The 20018-nt window shown below is 47.7% G+C and overlaps 1 non-coding gene across 1 annotated transcript; it reads right to left on the bottom strand.

The window, feature by feature from the left end:
- Positions 1-19421: 19421 nt before the first annotated feature.
- On the bottom strand, positions 19422-19496 carry Trnas-cga (transfer RNA serine (anticodon CGA)). Its single transcript has one exon. It is a non-coding gene; the product is annotated as a tRNA-Ser (tRNA).
- Positions 19497-20018: the final 522 nt, after the last annotated feature.

Genomic DNA, 20018 nt, shown 5'->3' on the forward strand with positions numbered 1-20018 from the left:
ACCATCGAATGACTAAATAATCGGCACAGATTGTAGCGTGGTGCTGATTCGGCAATACGCCAACCTGTGGCAACCAGTGGCGTTACCGAAATCCGGGTCTGCACTTCCGCGTTATGACGGGGTGACTACGTGACACCTGGGTTGTCTACAGAACACGGCTGGTCAGGGCAGGTATAAATAGCACCCACTAAGCCGACACAAATGTTGAATTTGGCGACTACTGTAGAGTCAGCTACCGCCCGCAGAAGCATCATCACCCAATCACTGACTGCTTGTCCTGCTTTAAACATCAGTAACCACTGTTCGAAGGGACCGAATGTCGTCCGGATCTTAAATTCGAACCGACGGGCTCGAGGGTCGAAATGGGATCCTACTTGCTACTGATCCATTTTGTGTCTGCCATCGCTGGATGGCACCAGCCAAACGTCAGAGTACAGAGTTCGCTCTCTGAATAACGTAGCCTTCACAGCAAGCTGCTGGCGGGCAGGCTGTCGGCACAACATACTGGGCCTATCACCGTGTGACCGCGAAGTACTTCTGCACCACCGACATTCGGGAAGACGGCGTTTGAAACCCGCGTCCGGCCATACTGATTTAGGTTTTCGTGATTTCCCTAAATCGCTTCAGGCAAATGCCGGAATGGTTCCTTCGAAAGGCATGGCCGACTTCCTTCCGAAATCCAATAGGACCGATGACCTCGCTGTTTGGTCCAATTCCCAAAATCAACCAACACTGACTCACCTACAGCTGCTGCCCGAATTGCCTGCCCAGCAAGAACTCTCCAGCCAGTGCCGCCATGGACTGTGGGTTACATGCCCACCCTGTCGCCTCAATGCGTTCCTGTGTACTGTATGAGATCAATACATTTCTGGTTGCAGCGTGAGCACTGCTGAGTTTGTTCCTGCTCACCACTACTGAACCAGCATGCCTGTGGTTGAGCGGGTCACATCCACCCTGACAAGCCAACACGTAATTTCTTAGACTTTCCTGGCGATTTGATGACATCTTGTGGAAATCGGGTTTTCTGCCGGATGTCAGCGTCTTCCAAACACGATATTTCGACGCCATTACTTGACGTATTCATCAGGTGTTCCCTGAGACTGGCTGCTTGCTGGACTGGGTCGCATATTTATGCCTGCCCGGTGCCTGGTGTTCTGTTTGCCGTTCGCTAGTCGGTCCGCGCCCGCGAGTCGCGCTATCCTGCCGCTCTAGGTGTTCCCTATTCCGTCCGCGCCCACTCCAGCCGCCTCCAACTGCGGTCGTGGCCTCCTGGTGTTGCCTTCTCGGTCCGCGCCCGCGAGTGGCGCTCCCCTGCCGCTCTGGACGTTCCCTATTCCGTCCGCGCCCGCTCTGGCCACCTCCGACTGCGGCTGAGGCTTCCTGGTGTTCCCTTCTTCGTTCGTGCCCGCAGTGTGCAAGTGTCTGAGGCTCGTTGTTGGTGTTGGAAACATATTTTCTCCGGTATTGCTTCAGCAGTTCAAATGCCGGATTCCATGCAGTGCTTAGCTGGTATCCTGCTTCCTGGTTAATCAGGTTTTGTGCCATCTTTATCTCTATAGTGATGACACTATCCCAGAACCTGGGGGTCTGGACCATGACCTTGGTGTTCTCATAATCAATGGAATGTTCCAACTCTAGGCAGTGTTCTGCTATTGCTGATTTTGTGGCCTGCCTTAGCCTGGTATGTCGCTGGTATTCCTTACATCTGATTTCCACCGTTCTAGTCGTTTGGCCAATCTAGGACATACCGCATTCACAAGGAATATTGTAAATGCCAGGCTTCCTTAAACCCAGGTCATCTTTGACTGTTCCTGGTGAAGCCCTGATTTTGCTAGGTTGGCAGAAGACACTCTTGATGTTATGTTTCATTAGTATTCTGCTGATCATGGCAGAGACAGGCCTGGCATACGGTAAAATGCCAGCTTCTTGATTTCTTCTTTTTGTTCGTTCTCCGGTGTATCCTGACGTCTGGCGGGATGTAGAGCTCTGCGGAAGTCCCTGGTTGAGAGTCCGTTGTTACTTTTTGAAGATGTTCAAGTTCCCCTGGCAGGCTGTCAGAGTCAGACAGTGTCTTGGCTCGGTGTACGAGTGTTCTAAGCACCCCGGTCTTCTGTGCTGAGTGGTGGCAGCTGTCAGCCTGTAGGTATAAGTCTGTGTGTATTGGCTCTCGGTACACATTGTTGGAGGCGGCCAGAGCGGGCGCGGACGGAATAGGGAACGTCCAGAGTAGCAGGGGAGCGCCACTCACGGGCGCGGACCGAGAAGGCAACACCAGGAGGCCACGACCGCAGTTGGAGGCGGCTGGAGTGGGCGCGGACGGAATAGGGAACACCTAGAGCGGCAGGATAGCGCGGCTCGCGGCCGCGGACCGACTAGGGAACGGCAAACAGAACACCAGGCACCGGGCAGGCAGAAATATGCGACCCGCTCCAGCCAGTACTTCGGGGCCATCTTCCTCGACGTCTCTCGGGCCTTCGACTCAGTCTGGCATGAGGGACTGCTGTACAAGCTCTTTCAGCATGGCTTCTCCACCTCCCATGTCCGTCTCATCGCCACATACCAGAAGGCCGCACTTTTCATGTTCGAATCCCGGGTGGTACCTCCACCAGGCGGCGCATCAGGGCAGGCGTTCCGCAGGGGAGTGTGCTCGGCCCTGTCCTGTACAGCCTTTTCACGGCCGACACGCCCACCACTCCGCGGGTTCATCTCGCCCTGTATGCTGACGATACGGCTGTTTATGCTCGCTCCCGGAGCAAGGACCTCCTCCGACAGCATCTTCAATCATCTATCGACTCTCTCATGGAGTATGCCAAAAAATGGCGCCTGGCATTTAACCCTGCTAAAACGCAGGCTCTCATCATGTGTCGGCGCCGTTGACCCATCAACTATCCCCCCGTCACTGTCCTTGGCACCCCTGACCCATGGGCTGGGACCGCCAAATATCTGGGGGTCACCCTGGACAGGGCTGTCACCTGGCGTCCCCACATCGAGGACATACGGCGCAAGGCCTTGGGGCGTCTCGGTCAGCTCTATCCCTTCATTAACCCATCCTCTTCCCTTCCCCGGCATCTTGGCATCCTCCTCTACACATCCCTGATCCGCCCCATCCTTGAGTATGCTTCCGTTGTGTGGGGCAATGCCGCACCTACACATCTCCACCGTCTCCAAACGGTACAGAACCGTGCTCTCCGCCTTGCCCTCTGCCTCCCTTACCGTTTCCCCACCCGTGAACTTTATTTTCTTGCTGGAATCCCCCTCCTTCGCGAACGCGTCTGCTCCTCTGCCATTTCCTTCTATCACCACTCCCGCCAGTCTGCCAATCCTCTTATCCTTTCTCTCGGCACTCGCCTCCACCGTCTGGCCACCACCCGATGGCCTGACCTCCTTGCCGCCTGATCACTGGTCGCCCCCTCCTTTTCCCTACCCCTCCTCACTCCCTGTGTCCCCTTCCTTTCTTCCTCACCCTTCCCTGCCAACTGCTCCTTGCCTGCGACCCCTCCATCTACGAGTGTCTGCCTCACCGTCAGAGTCGCCAACTGGCTCTGCTGGTCTCCATTTTCATAATCTTCATCTCTCATTCTCACTTCTGCTTCTTCTCTTCCAACTCATCAACGACCGGCTTGTCAATTGAGCCTTTCGTCTTCCTGCTTCTCTTACTGTCCCTTCTACTATCCTTTTCTCTTTACAACAAAAAAAAAAAAAAAAAAAAAAACCACACCAGGCCAGCCATATGAGGCCTTTCGATTTCCACCACTTCTACTGTCTCTCTCTCACTCCTGTCTTCTTTTTTCTTGGGTATAAAAAAAAAGCAACATGCACACCACCAAGCCATTCTCTACCGCCAAGACTCCACTCACCACACCGCCATGAGGTAGGCGAAGCGCCCCGGCGCTAGAACTTCCGTCTCAAGCCGAGGGTCAACCCTCACCAGTGCAGCGTCAGCGTCAGCGTCAGCAAGCAGCCCCTAAATAGAACCCAACTCCCCTGGCGCAGAACCGCCAAGTACCTTGGCGTAACCTTGGACTCTCGTCTTACGTGGAAACCCCACATAGACGAGGTCCACAGCAAGGTCTGCGCCAGAATGTCCATCCTATACCCTATCCTTAACACAACCAGCTCCCTTCCCTGCCCAGTAGCAGTAAATGTATACCAGACCCTGATCCGGCCAGTAATGGAGTATGCGTGCCCTGTCTGGGGATACGCGGCAAAGCAGCACCTGGACAAACTCCAGAGGCTGCAAAACCGCGCCCTCAGAAGGCCACTGCATCTACCTCTTGGATTCCTCACAGACGACCTGCACGCCGCAGCCGAAATCCCACTCCTGAGAGAGCGTTTCCAGGATCTGGCAAGGGCCTTCTATGAAGGTACTTCCAGATCCGGAAATGCACTCATCCACTCCCTAGGTCGGTATGACATGTCCCGCGATAAACACAAGCGCCCTATGAAGATCTTCGACGATTAAGTCGAAGAGAAAATCCCAATACCCAATCCCTAATCCACTTCCTTCCCATATATCACCAATCATCTCGCCTACCTCAGGCAAGTACCAGACACACTCACAACAATTCATCACATATCACAGACACCAAAAATATGTCGAAAAATCACACACACATGTACACAGGGGAGTAAAAGCCAAAAGGCTACAAACTCCCCCTCACACTTCCCCGAAGAGGGGAAAGTATTAGAAAAAAGCAGCAGCAGCAGCAGCAAGCAGCCAGTCTCAGGGAACACCTGATGAAGACGTCAAGTAATGACGTCGAAATATTGTGTTTGGAAGACCAGATTTCCACGAGATGTCAAGCCAACACATGTTCACCTAAACTCCAGTGTGATCCACACTGCATCACGTTACCGAGACCAGTGCAAAAGATAATTATATTCTGTACACATCTTTGTTGATTCTTGTGGTCTTCAGTTCAAAGCCTCGTTTCATGTTCTGTTTGCAGCTTTCCATGATAGCCCAACCTGTGCACTCCTCTTCATCTTTGCATAACTACTGCAACCTATGTGCATGTCAACTTGCTTACTATATTCAAGCCTTGGTCTCCCTCTGCAATTTTTACCCTATGCATTTCCTTCCATTGCCAAACTTTCGATCCTTGATGGCTCGAACATGTCCAATCAACTGATGCCTTTTTCAGTGATTCCATAAATTTATTTTTGCCGCGGTAGATTAAGTAACACTTCATACATTATTCAGTCTACCCATTTAATTTTCAACACTCTCTGAATGTATCACCACCTTCTCCTGAAATGAAGAAAATTGTATATTATCTCTGAAGTTCAACTGGATTCGATGGCATTTCCAGTGAAGTACTAAAGATCTGTTCCAACACAATAATCCGTGCATTACCCGTAATATGTAATGATTCACTCACTCAAGGCATTTTCCTAGAGAGACTGAAATACGCCGTTGTTGAACGCCCCATTTAAGAAAGATGATAAGAGAGATATAATTAACTACCGACCTGTATCACTAGTGGCATCATTTTCAAAAACTTTCAAGAAGGAAATGTGTTCCAGAATAGTACGACGCCTGAGCAACAATAATATCCTCAGCAAGTCACAAGGTTTTTGTAAGTAACATTGGTTTTCTGTGGTTGTCTTCATCCTCAATTTTAAAAATACACAACGTATTCAGTCCTGCATCTCTAAGGGTACTACATCAGTGACAAATGTAGCACATGGCGAAGAAATAAACAATGGGGTGGAAACTTCACAATTCTTAGGTCCATATTGATGTGAGTTTAAAGTGGAAAAAGCACATTTCTTAAGTCTTAACACAATTTAGTGAAGCCACGTTTGCACTTAAAATCATTGCAAATCTCAGGGATGACATACTTCACATATTTTCATTGAGTGACGTCATATTGAATAATGTTCTGGGGTAAATCTTCTTCAGGAAAGTAAATCTTCTTTGCTCAAAAACTTATTGTAAAAATAATACGTGATGCTCAACCTCGATCATCTTATGTACATCTGATTAAGGAATGGGGCAGTTTGACTAATGCTTCATAGTATGCTTACATACTCATGAAGTTTGTCGTAAGTAATCCGCTGCAGTTCAAAAGGAAAAATGATGTACTTCATTGTAATATCTCAAAGAAAAAAAACATTAATTACTTCACAATAAGTATATACACTCCTGGAAATGGAAAAAAGAACACATTGACACCGGTGTGTCAGACCCACCATACTTGCTCCGGACACTGCGACAGGGCTGTACAAGCAATGATCACACGCACGGCGCAGCGGACACACCAGGAACCGCGGTGTTGGCCGTCGAATGGCGCTAGCTGCGCAGCATTTGTGCACCGCCGCCGTCAGTGTCAGGCAGTTTACCGTGGCATACGGAGCTCCATCGCAGTCTTTAACACTGGTAGCATGCCGCGACAGCGTGGACGTGAACCGTATGTGCAGTTGACGGACTTTGAGCGAGGGCGTATAGTGGGCATGCGGGAGGCCGGGTGGACGTACCGCCGAATTGCTCAACACGTGGGGCGTGAGGTCTCCACAGTACATCGATGTTGTCGCCAGTGGTCGGCGGAAGGTGCACGTGCCCGTCGACCTGGGACCGGACCGCAGCGACGCACGGATGCACGCCAAGACCGTAGGATCCTATGCAGTGCCGTAGGGGACCGCACCGCCACTTCCCTGCAAATTAGGGACACTGTTGCTCCTGGGGTATCGGCGAGGACCATTCGCAACCGTCTTCCGCTCACGCCCCAACATCGTGCAGCCCGCCTCCAGTGGTGTCGCGACAGGCCTGAATGGAGGGACGAATGGAGACGTGTCGTCTTCAGCGATGAGAGTCGCTTCTGCCTTGGTGCCAATGATGGTCGTATGCGTGTTTGGCGCCGTGCAGGTGAGCGCCACAATCAGGACTGCATACGACCGAGGCACACAGGGCCAACACCCGGCATCATGGTGTGGGGAGCGATCTCCTACACTGGCCGTACACCACTGGTGATCGTCGAGGGGACACTGAATAGTGCACGGTACATCCAAACCGTCATCGAACCCATCGTTCTACCATTCCTAGACCGGCAAGGGAACTTGCTGTTCCAACAGGACAATGCACGTCCGCATGTATCCCGTGCCACCCAACGTGCTCTAGAAGGTGTAAGTCAACTACCCTGGCCAGCAAGATCTCTGGATCTCTTCCCCATTGAGCATGTTTGGGACTGGATGAAGCGTCGTCTCACGCGGTCTGCACGTCCAGCACGAACGCTGGTCCAACTGAGGCGCCAGGTGGAAATGGCATGGCAAGCCGCTCCACAGGACTACATCCAGCATCTCTACGATCGTCTCCATGGGAGAATAGCAGCCTGCATTGCTGCGAAAGGTGGATATACACTGTACTAGTGCCGACATTGTGCATGCTCTGTTGCCTGTGTCTATGTGCCTGTGGTTCTGTCAGTGTGATCATGTGATGTATCTGACCCCAGGAATGTGTCAATAAAGTTTCCCCTTCCTGGGACAATGAATTCACGGTGTTCTTATTTCAATTTCCAGGAGTGTATTAAGGACAAAAGAGGGAACACAACGCTACAACTAAATTTTTTACAACTTATCCAGTGATATTTAATATGCCGTAAAGACGGAAGGATAAAATTTTGAAAAGAAAACAAAAAATTTCTAGTCAGCATCTCTTTCTACTCCGTAGTAGAATTTCTGCTGTTGTAATATGTGGAAGATGCTGGGCAGTAATTATTAACTAAAATCTGCATATTTAATAAAATAATTTAGCATTATTCACAAATTAATTCGTCATGTGATGCAAAATAACTCTTTTCACATCATTACGATTTATAGTGCAGATATTCCCTGGAACATGAAATTAGCTACCTAACTTTCAGTTGTTTGAACTGCTTATCGTCACGAGTCGCATATTTTTCAACGCTACACAGCGTACAAACACATGAACCTGCACGTCTACACGACTATTGTGTAATTCGCACTCACGTGTTACTCAGAGGGTTCATCCAACCGCATTCAGAGTATCTTCGTCATCCACCGACCGAAATTTTCAATTGCCACTTTTCGCGTCATTCAAATATCTTGTCCAAATCATTTTGCAATTGATTTCGATCTTCTGCCGTCTGTATTAGAAGTTAAATGGTAACATTATCTGTAAAAAATTTAAGATAGCTGTTCAGATTGTCTCCTAAATTGTTTATACAGATTAAGAACAGTAGATAATGATGTTTGGTTTGTGGGGCGCTCAACTGGGAGGTTGTTAGCGTCCGTACAAATTCCCAACCTTTGCTCAGTCAAATATCGCTACTTTCATGAATGAGGATGAAATGATGAGGATAACACAAACACCCAGTCATCTCGAGGCAGGTGAAAATCCCTGACCCTGCCAGGAATCAAACCCGGGACCCCGTGCTCGAGAAGCGAGAACGCGACCGCGAGGCCACGAGCTGTGGACAAGAACAGTATAGGGCCCATAATACCTACTGGGGGAACGTCAGATATCATCTGTGTTTTAATCAGTGAGTGTCTATCATTCACCATGAACTATGATTTTTCTGACAAACTCACGAAGCCAGTCGTACAACTGAGACGATACTCACAGACACGCAGTTTGATTTGCGGTCGCTTGTGAGAAAAGGTGCCTTCTGGAAACCTAGAAATATGTATCGATCTGAGATCCCTATCGATAGCAACCATTAATTCGCGTAAATAAACAACTAGTTCCGCTTCAAAAGAACGTTGTGTTCCGAAAACGTGCTGACTTTTCGTCAACAGATCGTTTCTTCTGGATAATTCAGAGTGTTCGAACACGGTATATGTTTCAAAACCCCACTTCAAATAAATGTTAGTGATATGGGCCTGTAATTCAGCGGATTACTCATGTTTCCTTTCTTAAGTATTGTTGTAACCTATGCAACTTACCAGTCTTTAGGTACAGGTCTTTGTTCAAGCAGGCAGATGTATGCTATTATCTCGTATAGCACACAACGCGAGGAACCCATCCAGTATGCAGCCTGGACTGGAAGACTTGTCTTTATTAAGCTACGCCGAGGATATCTACTTCGAAGTTATGCTGTCAGCTGTTCTTCCTTCGAATTCTGGAATATTTACTTTGACTTCATTGGTGAAGGAATTTCGGAAAGCCATGTTCAGTAACTCTGCTTCAGTAGCATTACCACTGCTATCGTGCATTGAAGATACCGATTGTGTGTTGCTGCTGGCGTACTACGACTAGATTCTCTTTTTTTTCTGTCAGTTTTAGAGACAGAGTTCTGTTGTAGAAACTATTAAGGACATTTTATTTTACACGTCCGTCTTGGGCACACAAACTTTTACACTTCACTATTACTGGTTTCAGCTACTGCCGTCTTCAGATTTGTTGCAAACAAAAACGGTAAGTAACGAACTAAGTTCAGTTTGCTGACGCTAAAACTATAAAAGGCCTGGTGCTACATACAAATTATATAAAGTGTCTACATTATTAACAGCCATGTATACCAGCGGTTCATACCATAAGATATTCTGATGTAGTATCAACGTCAAACTAAACATGTAGGTACATAGTAAGTGCTGGTGATGATCTGAATTCGTCTGGTACTTATACACAGTAACCGAGGCCAGCAGGGGGCACTATAGCCAGGGTACATGATCAGCCAGTATCGCAAATGTAATGGTTAAAATGCGGTATGCGTAGTCATCAATTAAACTTACTTCACATGGCAACACGAGCATCTACAATAAAACATGTACAGACATACTATACGTCGAATTAGATCTATACTTAAAATCTACATAAAAAGTGCAAATACTAGGACGTTCGTTTTGTCATTTGAAGTAATTTTAATTAGTTATAACGCATGCCGCATTTTAACCATAACATTTGCGATATTGCTTAATCATGTACCCTAACTACAGTGCCCTCTGCTGGCCTCAGTTTCTCTGTGTAAATATCAGATGCATTCTCATCATCACCAGTACTTACTATGTACCTATATGTTTAGTTTGACGTTGACACTACATCAGAATATTTTATGGTATGAACCGCTGGTATACATGGCTGTTAATCATGTAAACATTTTATATCATTTTTATGTAGCACCAGGCCTTTTATAGATTTAGCGCCAGCAAACTGAACTTAATTGGTTACACACCGTTTTTGTTTGTAGCTGATTTCAAGATGGCAGTAGCCGAAACACGTAATAGTGAACTGTAAAAGTTTGTGTGATCAAGACAGACCCGTAAAATAAATTGCCAAAATATGATTACGGTCTCATTTTCAGACTTTATGTCTTTAATTTGATATTAAGAACATCTCGCACTGAAGTACACCCTAAATTTCGAGCTTCTGTGAACTATGGACAATCTAGGAAGTTTTGTATTCCTTTAAATTTGGAATTCATTTCTCATTGTTTCTACGACAGTGTTCTGGCGTGTTTTGTGTACCAGAGAGGTATACGTTTCGTCTCTCATTAGCTGGTATGATCTCTCAATTTCCGTCGATTGTTTCTTTTAATAGAATCCACATTTTGTCTACGCTTATATAGTTTGGAAGGAGTGAAGACTGTCTTCAGAAAAGAAATCCTAATTCCTAAATTTATTTACATGGTTAACAAATTTATTATTTTAAGGAAAGATTTTCTAGCTGTTGCCAGTCTGTATTTAACACCCTCCCTATTTCGGACGTCATCTATCATTTTCTGCCCAAACCACAAAACTCATCGACTACATTTAGTCTGTCATTTCTTATTGAAATTGTCTCATATCGCCTGGTTTAATTCGACTAGACTCCGTTGCCCATGTTTTACTTTCTTTGGTATTCATTTTATAAACTCTTTTCGAGACAGTGCCCGTTCCGTTCAACTGCTGTTACAAGTCCACATTTGTCTCTCTCAAAATCGCATAGAATTACAATTTCCTCTGCAAAATTCAAAGTTTTTAATTCTTCTTCCCGAATATTGCTCTCTTTCTAAATTTTTCCTTGGTTTTCTTTAGTGCTTGTTCAGTGTGCAAACTGAATAACATTGGGTATAGGAGACAACCCTCTCTCACTCCTTTCTCAACCACTGCTTCCCTTGCATTTCCATCGACTCATACAATTAGTCTGGTTTCTGAACAAGTTGTAGATAATCTCTGTTATCTTCGGAAATTGAAACACTGTATTCCAGTCAACGTTGCCTAAAGCTTTCTCTTAGTGAACAAATGCTATAAATGTTTATTTGCCTTTATTTAACCAGTCATAGGGTCAGTATGGCTTCGTGTTCTTCTACATTTCCGCAGAACCCAAGCAGATTCCCAGAGGCTGGTCTTTACAAGTTTTTCCATTCATATTTAAATAATTGCGTCATTGTTTTGCAACCATAACACCTATGTAACGTTCTTTGCAATATGAGTTAATACATCCTTCTGTAATTGAAGTGCGAGGATATCTCGCATGTCTGCTGTATCGACTATACGGGGTAGAAAGATAGTACTCTATCCCAAAGCAGTTGCTATACATAGAAAACAGAATGTAGTATCATTATGTGATTTGGCATAAAAGATAATGTCTCGCTGTTCCAGCAGCATGGAATCCTACTTTATCTGTGCCTCTATGGAGTCGCCATGTTATTCTCGTATTTGACAGTGTTGCTGATAGTGGATGGTCGAATGTTCTCCCACCACTTCGTCTCCCAGACATCAAGAGTTAACTGATGTTCGTGTGGCAGAGTCTCCTAAATGCCTGCGCAGCGTATGTTCGAGGCAGTACGAGGGAACCAGACCGGCATCTACTCAGTCGGACGCGAGAAACGACCTCCAGGCTGGCTGGCACACTGTCGGCCCTCGTCGTGAATCCATAGCATGGATTCGATTCAGAACCAGCGCATCTCCCCGTGACACGGAAGAGGGCGCTTTAATGCGCTCGCCTATCCAGGGAAACCAACGGAGCTGGTGGCGGCGATAATATCTGTGCAGCAGGCGGGTCAGCATTAAGTGGCGACTACTCCAAAGGTCGTGGCAAACGCGTCACGTGAAGACAACCGTTGGTACCCTAAAGGAAATCAGTAGCCAGTCCGGACACAGATTTTGGTGCCATGATTGCGTGTCTTGTTTTTCAGGACGATTATGGCTTTGCTCATCGGCATGAATTTACGCTCGCGTTACTTGTGGTTGTAATGTCCGTTCTCTGCAGCGTTTTCGGCCGTCGACTTGCCATCGATCGCGGTTTCTGTAGACTACGTGGTCCGCGGCAGTTACTTACCAAGTTTACACGTGAGGCCGGGACACGAAAGTGAACGCCGCAAGACACCAAGCCAAGCGGATTTTTCTTGTCTTGGTAAGGAAAGAACGGGTTTCTTTGGTAAATAAAGCGTATTTCTCTATCGTATACCCTTTACGTCAATGGAGTTTGTCCAGTCTTTCCCCAGTGAGCAAAATCAAATGGCTCTGAGCACTATGGGACTTAACATCTGAGGTCATCAGTCCCCTAGAACTTAGAACTACTTAAACCTAACTAACCTAAGGACATCACACACATCCATGGCTGGGGCAGGATTCGAACCTGCGACCGTAGCGGTCGCGCGGTTCCAGACTGAAGCGCCTAGAACCGCTCGGTCACAACGGCCGGCCCCCAATGAGCAGATTCGGTGCTTCCATTACCGGGAAGACAATCTGGTAAACCTGCTAAATATACATTTAAGGATGCCTTCAGTCCTTCAATGAATTCAATGTATTTCCAACTTACAAACTGTTTTATGTGTTGGAAGAGGTGAAAGTCAGTGGTTGCTGAAACTGATCAAAGGGGTGGGTGTTCTAACAATCAGTTCTTCAGTTATGTAAGCACATCATAATGTTCTGGTGAAATTAATTTAGTTAATTAATTAATTTATTTTTGTAATATTACAGAAAGGAGGAGAAGCGATTATGCAACCCACAACGTCCTCTGCCACATAGCCTAAGATTCTTTGCGTACAGATACAGATGTAGATGAAGCCGTCACTATTTGCCTAAAATTCCACTCGTAATAAATCGTCCAAGTCAAAGAATTTAATGATGGTTCAGTACTTCAGTTTATACAACTGAACGATAACCGAAGGGCTCCGTTTGATTTCTTGGCTTTTGTACTACAGGATCAAACATATTCCTCCAGTTAATTCCACACTCGATATAATAAATTGCTCAATATAAAGTCAGTCCGTGCGCCGGGCCAAAGATTTTATTAGGCTTATCCATGATGGATGTTTTAGAACCAGTGACTGTTTATTCTATGTAAATACATAAAACTGCAACGTCACTTTTTTGAAATAGTTATGCATTCATTTCATGAACCGGTTTTCGAACCTTTTCAGGCTCATATTCATACGCTTTCCAGAAGTTACACAGCTATTTCAAGCATAATTCTGTGTCTGACTTGCGACGGTGCGGGTGGCTTTTGTTGTTAGTGTTCATCTGTCTGCTTCCATTGTGATGGCCAGTTGGTACGACATCACACACTTTTCCACAATATGCATGTATATAGACTGTCAGAACGAAACTTTGTCAACATCCAGCATATGCTGTACAACACTTCTGTAACATAGACAGAATATCTTTGTTGGTTGGTGTCTTGCTTCAACAGTTGCGTGAGGATTGATGTCTGCGCCGGCCGCGGTGGCCAAGCGGTTTTAGGCGCTTCAGTCCGGAATCGCGCCACCGCTACGGTCGCAGGTTCGAATCCTGCCTCAGGCATGAATGTGTGTGATGTCCTTAGGTTAGTTAGGTTTAAGTATCCAAAATGATATTTTCACTCTGCAGCGGAGTGTGCGCTGATATGAAACTTCCTGGCAGATTAAAACTGTGTGCCCGACCGAGACTCGAACTCGGGACCTTTGCCATTCGCGGGCAAGTGCTCTACCAATATTTTTTTTTTTTTTATAGTAAGTTTTAGACGCTACCCCTTTTTTTTATTTTATTTTTGTTTTATTTTTATTTTTTATTTCTTTTTTATTTAAAAAAAAAAACAAGCGCCACCGCCACTTTTCATCCTATAACAAAAAAAAAAATCTAGGCCACTTCAGGCGTTGGCTCCTGACTAAACCTACCCCAGAGAGCTGCCTATATACCAGGGGAAATATGGGAAATCAAGGTTAGGGCTATCCTGAAAAACAAAACATAATCTTCCTTTTTCTGAATTTTATTTTTTTTTGTTTTATATTTATTTATTTATTTATTTTTTTATTTTTTTTTATTTTGTTTTGTGTAATTGATCAGAGGCCTTCTGCGCCCCGCTGGTAATATGTTGAGTCACGTCTTCTCGAAATTGATGTGTTCCGTTCAATTGTTCAGAAATGTTCATTGGTTCAAACAGGAAACCTTCTTCTCTCTTGGCTTAACACATTCCAGCTGCGAGGCGGCTCGTGGAAAGCACTCCCAAGGAAGTTAGAGAAAAATTGTCTGTATTTTGGGTGACGGACAACGACATAATGACGGTCATTGAGGTATGTCCAAAAATCGAGTGCAGAGTCTACAGTTTGTCCAAATAAGTAGTGAATGGCATGTCCGCGAATCCAATTCACAGCATTGGTCTTTGTCCGAGGAAAATAGTCACGTTCCGGAAATAATAATGAAAGGGGAGTAATCCGATCCGGAATGTCCCGCGTTAGAAAAGCCACAATACGTCGAACCAAGTGCCAAACCTCCGCCGCCGGTCCGCAAACAAACCGATGTTCATCATTGTCTGGCACTCCACACGTGGAGCATAGAGGTGATTGGGCGAGGTGGATACGATGAAGGCGAAATTGGTTGATTTGCTTACCATTGACAGTTATGTACCAGACAGATTGAACATTCGTGTCAAGGTAACAGGCGAACACCGCGCGCCATACATGACGCCAGTCAACCTGGGGGAACTTTTGTTCAATCGGGTTAGGTGGACGACCTAATTGGAGGACATTGTATACTGCCTTTGTCTTGAGCAAAAGCTGTCTTGGTAAGGTGAGGCGTAGATAACTGAGTTCCAGAAAGAAGTACCGCATATAATGGAACTGGGCCGGAACATCCGAGATGATCACTGGGGCTGACAGTGAGACCGGCGAGTATGCCGACAGGAGGAGACCAGTGAGGCTCGTTGGGCAACGTGTCCATACCGCCATCTGGGAGCTGACAAATAGGGCGCGAGCTCTATCCGGCACGTGAAACAGACCTATCCCACCTCGTTCACGGGGAAGAGTAAGGGTCGCATAGCTAATTTGGAACAACATCCCAGAGCTGACGAAAGATGCCATCGCTGCCAACATGCGACGTGCCACAGTAAGCGGGAAAGGTAGAACTTGCGCTACATGGGGAACTCGGGATGCGATATATGTATTGACATATCGAGCTCGTTGGAGAATATCTAGGGATCGAAGGCGATGGTCCATAAGACCTGCTCTGATCATTAAAAGGAGGCGTCGGCAGTTGATGATGGCTGAACGCCGGAGATCAGATGAAAAATCTATTCCCAAACAACGAATGGTATCAACGGTGGTGAGAGGTGTAACGCACTCCACGGGAAGTCCCGTGCCAATGAACATAACTTGTGACTTACGTACGTTTAAAGAGCTACCCGACGCCTCACCATAAGTCGCTACCCACGTCAAAACAGCTCGAACTTCGTCGGCATTACGTAAACAGATGACGACATCGTCAGCATAGGCCGTGCAACAGAATCGGTAGCGATCTATGGACAACCCTACCAAACGTTGTCTTAGTCCACATAGCAAGGATTCCAAGGAAAAGGCGTACAAAATTGCTGATAGAGGGCAACCTTGACGTACGGATCGACCTATTATTATCGGTGGAGTGAGTCTGCCATTGTACAGAATCCTGGATGAGGCACCCCGCAGAAGGCGCATCACTACCGTGATAACGGCGACCGGGAAACCCATATGGTGGAGAACGGCCGTAAGGAACGAATGGTCAACCCTATCAAAAGCTTGACTGAAGTCCAAAGACGCAAGTGCCCCAGAGAGGCGTTGTGCCTGGGTAACGGCGATCATATCCCTGTAGCGGCATAAAGCCGTGCGAATATTGTTGTCGCCTCCCAAAGATGCTTGGTCTGGCGACACAACATAGCGGGCAACGTTTTTAAGTCGTGCTGCCAAAAGGCGAGTGAAGATTTTCATATCACTGTTAAGGAGGGTGAGGGGCCGATAATCACTGATATTGTTGCCACCGTGCGGTTTATGTACAGGAATAATAATTCCTTCCATGAAAGCGTCCGGCACAGGTACTTCCGGAGACATCAGTTCCCGACAGATGGAGGTGAAGGTGGACTCTAACAAATCACGGAAGGTGCGATAAAATTCGAGGGGAAGACCGTCGGGGCCCGGGGAGCGATTGATGGTTCCTGCCCGGATCGCATCGCGGACTTCCTCATCAGTCACCTCCGACATCAAGTCAATCGCCGCATCTCCTGGGATACCACCGAAGTTGAGCTGTGAGACTTCCTCGATCAACTCTGGGGATTGTGGAACTGCGGCGTAGAGCTGCCGGTAGTGGGCGTGAAGCACATTCCCTATGGCAGATTGGGTTACGTAGCGACGCCCTTCTTGATCCGTTAGGACGTGAATCAATTTTCGGCGTCGATTTTGTCGTTCTTGGATGATATGGTACATCGACGGATGTTCATGAGGCATGCGATCAGCAGTACGAGATCGTACTATCGCCCCTTCCAAATGCCGTCGCATGAGATTGGAGATTTGGGCCTTAGCTTGGTTCATCCTTGTATGGCGCTCAGGGGAGGCTGGCATCGTGGAGCATTCTCGTAGGATCCTGTAGTAAAAGTCCATAGTGCTCTTCCTCCAGGCGACAACATCTTTGCCATACCGGATTAAAGTTTTTCGAAGAGCAGGTTTTGCACACTCGATCCACCAGGATATGGTAGACGGATACATGGGTCGGCGTCTATTACATGTGATCCAAGTGTCTTCTATTAGAAGTCGACAGTCAGGTGAATTAAGAAGTGCCGTGTTCAGTTTCCATAAACCACGTCCGTGCCATACTGCCTGTCTTGTGAGAACAACATCACAGAAGTAAGCCTCATGGTCTGAGAAAGCAACAGGCCAGATTTCAGCCTGTCGAGTGTGTTGAATCAGGGATCGCGAGATGTAGATGCGATCCAGTCGGCTAGAGGAGTGCGCAGTGTGGTACGTAAAGCCCAAAAGATCACCGTGAACATGTCTCCACGTATCGACAAATTGTAGCCGCGTGACGACTGTTTCCAGAGCTGCGCATGGTGAGTGACGCGGCAATTGATCCTGAGGTCGCTGGGTGCAGTTGAAGTCTCCACCCATGATCCAGTCATCGTGTGGTCCCATAAAAAGGGGTGTGACTTCATTCGCGAAGAAGGCATTGCGTTCACGACAGTAGCTGGAGCCCGACGGCGCATAAATATTGATGATGCGTACACCAAAGAGAGTAAGGGCCATACCTCTGCCGCTGGGGAGGTATAGGACATCTTCGGCAGGAAGACCTTCGCGTAAGATGATGGCAACACCACTACCGGTGTCCGAAGCGGGAGAAAGATGCACCGTGAAGCCATGTGATGGTGAAAAATCGGCGACATGCACTTCCTGAAAAAGCGCAATATCTATGTCCGCATCATAAATCATATCGCGGAGCAGCGCTAGTTTGTGGGGCGCACGAATGGTCGCGAGGTTAATCGTTGCGACACGATAATGCTGGTGTTGGAGTCCCACAGGCACAGGCGGGACTTCTTCTTCAGGAGCGAGAGGTCGTCGATCTTGCCGGTCCGCTGAAGAGGCTGCTATTGTGGAGAGTTTGCGGGCGCGGGCGCAACCGATGGGGGTGCCCCATCATCAGCAGCATCCGCCCCAGTCCCTTCGATCTCCACGTCGTCCGCCCAGGAGACTGATGCTGCGGTAGGGTATCGGCTGTGCACGTCATCCACGTGGAGAGGAGACGTAGTTTTCGTCTCATCGGATAGGCTCTCTTCAACGTCGACCTGTGGGGGCGACGGCGTCAGTAAGGAGGGGTGTTCGTTGCCAGTGGTCGCCTGTGGCGGGTCTTTCGCATCAGCCTTTCGGTCATCAAAGATCGGTTTGTCGTCCATCTTCGGGTCTGCATCCCCGGTATCCATCCGAAGAATGGATTCATCAGGGGGTGTACGGCTACGTTTCTTCCTCTTTCGTGTCGACCCTTGTTTTCGAACAAGTCGTTCAGAGTCCGATTGCGGGTGGCTTTCGTCTGACTCCGGACCAGTCTGAAGGAAAGCAGAAGTAGGTACCACTCCCGGATCAACGTCCATCTCAGTAGCATTTTCAGTCACAGTGCTGCGATGATTCGGCAGGTTAGGATCTGGCGTCTGGGGCACCTCAGAAGGAATCTCAGGAGCGGTTGCATCTACCTGATCAGACGACGTCAACGGAGCAGGAAGACTCTGTGTAGACGTGCTACCTTCCTGGGCAACCTTGGCGTATGTGACAGGGATCTGAGTCATCACCGCTGGGGACGCTTCCTCGCCGACCGGCGTCTGGATCAGGCGGCGTCGCATGCAGGCGGATCTGACGTGGCCTTCTTGTCCACAACCCGCACATGTTCGGGGTTGGCCGTCGTACATGACAATGGCTCGCACCCCGCCAATGGTCAGGTATGATGGAATATGTTTTTTCAGTTCAATTTTGACCTGACGCACACCATTAAGGACATGGTAGGTCGTGAAGGTTTGCCATTTTTCCTCTACGTAACCGATGACGTTACCGTATGGTTGTAACGCAGAGACAACTTCGTCCTTCGGCACTTCAAAAGGTAGTTCAAACACCCTAATCGTGCGTTGACCGTACTCTGCGAGTTCAAGTGTTACGGCTCCGACGTGACCATCAGAGTATTTGAACTTAAGTCCATTGGCATGTCGGCGAATAACATCTTCACACACCTCGGTGTTTGTCATTTTAATATGAACGACACTACTCGTGATCGAAAAATGGATTCCGATAACGTGGTTAGGATCTAAACGAACTTCTTCACGTATGAACGTTTCAACTTCATGTGCACGAGGTCGCGCATGTTCAGCTGGGAAGGAAACTTTAAGGGTCGCACGGCGGTAAGCGCTCGACATGTTGTTCACGGTGGACGGACGCAAGCCTGAAAGCTACGACGCAGATGTAAACAATGCCTGCAGCGGAGCACTGGCCGGCGCGCGGGGCCGTCCGCACGCTGCCACGGCTGAGAGCCGACTGACCAATTGAGCTACCGAAGCACGACTCACGCCCGGTACTCACAGCTTTACTTCTGCCAGTACTTCGTCTCCTACCTTCCAAACTTTACAGAAGCTCTCCTGCGAACCTTGCAGAACTAGCACTCCTGAAAGAAAGGATACTGCGGAGACATGGCTTAGCCACAGCCTGTGGGATGTTTCCAGAATGAGATTTTCACTCTGCAGCGGAGTGTGCGCTGATATGAAACTTCCTGGCAGATTAAAACCGTGTGCCCGACCGAGACTCGAACTCGGGACCTTTGCCTTTCGCGGGCAAGTGCTCTACCAACTGAGCTACCGAGGCACGACTCACGCCCGGTACTCACAGCTTTACTTCTGCCAGTACCTCGTCTCCTACCTTCCAAACTTTACAGAAGCTCTCCTGCGAACCTTGCAGAACTAGCATTCCTGAAAGAAAGGATACTGCGGAGACATGGCTTAGCCACAGCCTGTGGGATGTTTCCAGAATGAGATTTTCACTCTGCAGCTGAGTGTTCGCTGATATGAGACTTCCTGGCAGATTAAAACTGTGTGCCCGACCGAGACTCGAACTCGGGACCTTTGCCTTTCGCGGGCAAGTTCTAGGGGACTGATGAGACGTTAAGTCCCATAGTGCTCAGAGCTATATGAACCATTTGATAGATGTCTGCCCACACATGTCGACTGCGAAAATTTACAGTCTGATCTCGTTGAAACTCGTTGGATAAAATGAGTTGTAACACGGAAACAAAGCGTTTTCAAACCCATATTGATAAAACGTAAGTTCTTCGTCTGCGTGTGAGGAATGTGTCCTGCAATTTGTGCCATACGTTTTTTTATACCCTTT

This window comes from Schistocerca serialis, chromosome 8 (genome assembly GCF_023864345.2).
Source record: "Schistocerca serialis cubense isolate TAMUIC-IGC-003099 chromosome 8, iqSchSeri2.2, whole genome shotgun sequence".
NCBI classification, from domain to species: domain Eukaryota; kingdom Metazoa; phylum Arthropoda; class Insecta; order Orthoptera; family Acrididae; genus Schistocerca; species Schistocerca serialis.